Here is a 5,942-nt window from a genome sequence, read left to right on the forward strand (position 1 = left end):
ATTAGTGTGCCAACATTTAACATCATGTAAAAATTAAATCTGAATGAACATTAAACATGTAAGTTCGTAAATACGCAAGAATTATATGCAGAAACTTCAATTTGAAACTCAAAATTCCTTTTTTTGTTGTTAGTCAATTTATTCTGAGTCTTTTTTTGTAATTCGCGAAGTTTTAATTTGAAAGTTTTTGTTTTGTTTTTGTTTTGTTTAGCTCTGTGTGTAAATATATCTATATGTGAATGCTATAGTTTTGACGATTCAGTTTTCTCTATCGAATTGTTCCACATGTGAAACAACAACCTAAACCATAAAAATAACAAACTGCACGATTTATATAACACGTTATAAATATTTTGGGGTCTCACAACCTGAATCTTAAATTTTAATACCAAACTGACACAGTTAAAAGCAAAACGAAACACCGTAGCATTGTTTATAACTTATAAATAGCGATTTCGTTATTCTAAAAAAGAAGCATTGAAACTCGATATGTGTTTAATCAAATGTTTGATGTTTTGAAAAGCTGCTTACAGTTTGCCAATTTTCGCAAAAATTTCATTAGTAAACAAGATTTCGTATGTGTCATTTACAATAATCGGATGGTTTAACATAAACATGCTTTGATCACAGTCATAACGCTCATCGTCCACTCCTTTTAATATAGGAAAAAGGGAGGGGGTTAGTAAATATGAGATATTTTGTATAAGCTGACAAAACAGGATATAAGATTTTCAAATTTTCATTTGAATTTTGATCTGAGCGTCACTGTCGTATTAAATTACGAGTCTAGTATATTGGATAACTATTCAAAGTAAGTAAAACTTTAAGAATATATTTAGTATAAGAAAAAAAAACCCACAAACACAGGAAAATGAATGTACAATATCTCAAATGTAAAACAAATAAAATACTGTTTTCGTATTTGTGATCTTTAAGAAAATAAAATGAAGTTATCGATAATAGATATGATTCTGACTTCAACCATACCTAACTTGGAGTTATTTGCAAATATCACAAGACGAAGATAACCTTTATTCATCAATATTAAAACGAACTAAATCAAGATATAAATACAATAACAACAACACTTAAGCATTACTGTGGATTCATTATTATTCCCTTGATTCCAATTTTTGTAGGTTTCGTGGTTAAATGTGAACCGGGAATTCAAATTTTTAACGAATTTCAATTTTATATTTTTTGTTTCCTTCTTTACAAACAGTATAAGTAAAGGCGACAGTAGTATACTGCTTTTCGAAATTCATAAATCGTTTGAGAAAAAAAAATCAGGGTTACAAGCTAAAACTGAGGGAAACGCATCAAATATAAGAGGAGAACTATAACACAAGAGAAAGACAACATTAAAATATAACACACACAGAAACAAACTATTATATAATAACGGCCATTTTCCTGACTTGGTACAGGAATATTTAATAAAAAACAAATGATTGGGTTCAACCTGGTTTTGTGGGATGCCAAAACTCCCGCTCTTATGGCTATGTTAAGTATAACATTTAAACAACAACATTACATGACGGGACTACAATACAAATAAAAAGAAGAACATATAGGACAGAGAAACACACGAATAATAGAAAACAAAAGGTACCAGGTTTAAATTTTAACACGCAAGACTCGGTATGGTCATGAGGTCAATTTTTGATGGATTTGAGAAGTTTAACACCACGACTGTCGGTTTTATTATGAGAAAGACATCTGAGATAACCTAGTCAGTTTGCAGTCTACACATAATGTATTTCGTTATGTATTTTCATGGTATTGCAATTTATATTTGCTGAAAAATTATTCTATGTCAAGCAAATTGATATCCAATTCCTCAAAACGAAAAAAGAAAACTCTGCAAGACAAATTGCTGGTCTTTGGCTGTTATCTGTCCTTTGGTCGGGTTGTTGTCTTTTTGACATATTCCCCATTTCAATTCTTGATTTCACCAGATGACATCCCTTCGTTTACATTAAAAATTAGGTCCTATATAAATTCCTAACCATATGAGCAAAATCGTACACATTTCCGTAATTCGGTAACTTTTCACCACCGGTTATGCTGGGCATATTTGTTTTTGAATGTGTGAAAGACTTATGTAATATTCAGCTCTCAATATAAAAAAGAAGATGTGGTATGATTGTCAATGAGACAACTATCCACAAAAGACCAACATGACACAGACATTAAAAAATACAGTATAAGAAATAGATCATTAATAATGATAATAGAATAAGTAGACAACTCTCTCACAAGCAAAAAAAAACCCCTAACTTTAAAAATATAAGGGCATACACTACAGGCACGGGGACACAGTCTACTAAATCCACACAGCACGAGTAACAAAACCTTCAGAAAATGTAACAAGAGGCTCTCAAGAGCCTGAATCGCTCACCTGGTAAACAATGCCTTATTGAACATATTGAACCATGCCAGGCAGACATGTACAGCTAACAATTCTTCAATATTACAAATATCAGGGGCATTATACCTGAAAAACCAGTTACCAAATTCGGCTGAAAATTTCAGGACAGGTAGACCTTGACCTAATAAATACTTTAACTTATATAAGCCAAAAACTGCATTTACCCTGTGTTCTATTTTTAGCCATGACGGCCATGTTTTTAGACGAAATAGAAAATAAAACACAAACTTTTTTTATACACCCTACTGATCGTTCAGTTGAAGTTTGGTTGAATTTGGTTGAGTAGTTTTAGAGGAGAAGATTTTTTAAAGTTAGCAAATATGATGAACAAATTGTGAAAAACTGTCATCAAAGGACAATAACCCCTTAAGGGGTCAATTGACAATTTTGGTCATATTAATTTATTGTAGATATTACTTTCTGATCATTTTTGCTGTTTACAGTTTATCTTTATCTATAATAATATTCAAGATAATGACCAAAAACTGCAAAATTTCCTTAAAATTACCAATTAAGTGGCAGCAACCCAACAATGGGTTGTTTGATTCATCTGAAAATTTTAGGGCTGATAGATTTTGACCTAATGAACATTTTTACCTCATGTCAGATTTGCTCTAAATGCTTTCGTTTTTGAGATATAAGCCAAAAACTGCATTTGACCCTTATGTTCTATTTTAAGTAACGGCGGCCATGTTTTTTGACGGATCAAAAATCGAAGCACAAACTTTTGCAGGATAATCTAAGGAACAATCATGCAAAGTTTCATCCAAATCAATTCAGTAGTTTCAGAGGAGAAGATTTTTTAAAGTTAACAAAAATGATGAACAAATTGTGAAAACATTGTCATTAAAGTACAATAACCCCTTAAGGGGTCAATTGACAATTTTGGTAATATTAACTTATTTGTAGATCTTACTTTGCTGATTATTTTTGCTGCTTACAGTTTATCTTTATCTATAATAATATTCAAGATAATGACCAAAACTGCAAAATTTCCTTAAAATTACCAATTAAGTGGCAGCAACCCAACAATGGGTTATTTGATTCATCTGAAAATTTCAGGGCTGATAGATCTTGACCTAATAAACATTTTTAACCACGTTAGATTTGCTCTAAATGCTTTTGTTTTTGAGATATAAGCCAAAAACTGCATTTGACCCCTATGTTTTATTTTAAGTAACGGCGGCCATGTTTTTTGACGGATCAAAAATCGAAGCAAACACTTTGTGCAGGATAATCTAAGGAACAATCACGCTAAGTTTCATCCAAATCTATTCAGTAGTTTCAGAGGAAAAGATGTTTGAAAAATTGTTAACGACGACGACGACGTCGACGACTACGACGACGACGGACGCCAAGTGATGAGAAAAGCTCACATGGCCTTTTAGGCCATGTGAGCTAAAAAGGAGTTTTGAAATGAATTAGGAAAACTAAAAGTAACTATATTTTTTTAATTTTTTTAGTGCTTGTTTTACATGTATTGTTTGTATATCGTAATTTGTAAATTACATAGATATAAGTAGGCCTAGGTAATAAGATTTAAAATAATTGTAGTTTGAATTTAGCAAAAATCATTTTTAAATAGTGATTCATAAACAGACTTTGTCCTTTTTCACAGGTGACATCTGTTTCATATTGCAGCCGCTTCATGCTAATTCAATACACCTGTTTGCGGGATTTCAAAACACGATTGAATTCACATTGAAAACTGACTGGAATAAACATGTGAAAATGGACCAAACGGTATTCAATCAAAGAAAATTCTAGTGTAGACATGTGTTATGTTTTCATAGAGTACGTAGTATCTACAGTTAATACTAATTAACACGGTATTATAAATTAAATCTTATAGTTGCAAACGCTTAATACAAACGTGTTTTGCCGACTTTATTGCACGTGTCAAGTGCTTCTGACACATACCACCACCTGGTATGGTCTGAAAGATAAGGTTGAATTTACACATTTTGAACGTTTAGAAGTCTAAAACTAACAAATACGTCGTGCATTTAAGGTAAATTGAGAAAAAAACAATTCCTGTCTTAGTTAAAAAAAGATGACAATGACCTTGACGACCTTTCTCGGCGTTTACTATTTACGATTGATAGCAAATACTTATCGGCCCACACAAAGATTAATGTGTCATATAAGTGTAAAACTTACACACGACCAGCCACACAAACATGTCCAGTATGCCCAAACGTATCCTTCAAAGCGATAATGACCCAAATGTATGTACTCTCATATCCAACAAACGTGTCCGACTATCTACTTAGGTAGACTTGGTCCGATTGTTCGAGCGATCATACGATTCCGATTATTTTTATTCACCAAAACGTATCCGTTTAAGACGTCAAAACTTCTCAAATCTGTCTTATAACGCTACTATGTCCTTTGTGACAATACTAATGTTTATGTCATATATGTGTCAACGATGACGTATGTATTCCGCTGGGATCCAAAGACAAAAACGTATGAAAACTGCTATATAATTACATCAATGAAGATGTTTTGAAGAGTTACTGAGTAAAAGAAAATATATAATTGATTGTGTTGAATCGCAGAGATAGTCGGATGTTTCATAGACGGACAGATAGTACATACTGGATAAAATATTGAATTCCATACGGGAATCGACGGGGTCCCTCCATTTATTTTCATTTAATTTGTCACTGTATTTTTTTTTTCAACACCCTTTTACTCACTTTTGTCCTTTTTTTCTGTACTTCATCGGCCCATTTCTGTCTATTTTGCAAATCTCATTCAGACCATCGTACAATTGTTTTTTTTACAGTTAAAATCAATGAAAAAGCATCGTTCGAGCTTTAGTTATATACTTACACTATTCTAACAAACAAAATATTTTCTATTTAATCATATTGTCGTTACTGAATTTTCTTTGCATATCAAACCGTTTTCTAAAATTTGAAGGTTAATAAGCTAGATATATATAATTACTGGAGGTGTGATGAGATGATTATAGCTGTAAATTTTTGCCTTAACTATATTGATGTACTATTGGGAAAAACATTCTATCGATAAATTGTTTGTAATCCCATGGACACCAATTAAGCCCCTTAAATGGCAGACTTGTTCTTGTACTATTACGAATAATAGTTTACATACTTTGTATAGGAGTAACACAAAGACAATTATTACAAAATATTTGTAACCTAACGTTATTGAATGAAATCTGTTTACCTTAAGGGGGCACAAGAAAAGCGAAATATAAAAAAGAGTTTTTTGTTGAATCATTAATGAAAGTGAAATAGCAGCCAGTGTGCTTCCATTTTGTCATATTAAGCTAAGAAACATTGATGATGATTTATTCATTTGCAAGTGAACAGTCTGTGAATAGTGAATAACCCCTAAGAAACAGGTTGATATGGCATGCATTGTGCTAAAAAAAACCGAAATGAACCTACATGTTATTGAACCCATACACTGTGAAGTCTTTCCATTTGATATACTTTGTGTTTATATTGTATAAAACTTTTGTTTTTATTGACTCCAC

This window comes from Mytilus trossulus, unplaced genomic scaffold, assembly GCF_036588685.1.
Source record: "Mytilus trossulus isolate FHL-02 unplaced genomic scaffold, PNRI_Mtr1.1.1.hap1 h1tg000050l__unscaffolded, whole genome shotgun sequence".
Classification (NCBI taxonomy): domain Eukaryota; kingdom Metazoa; phylum Mollusca; class Bivalvia; order Mytilida; family Mytilidae; genus Mytilus; species Mytilus trossulus.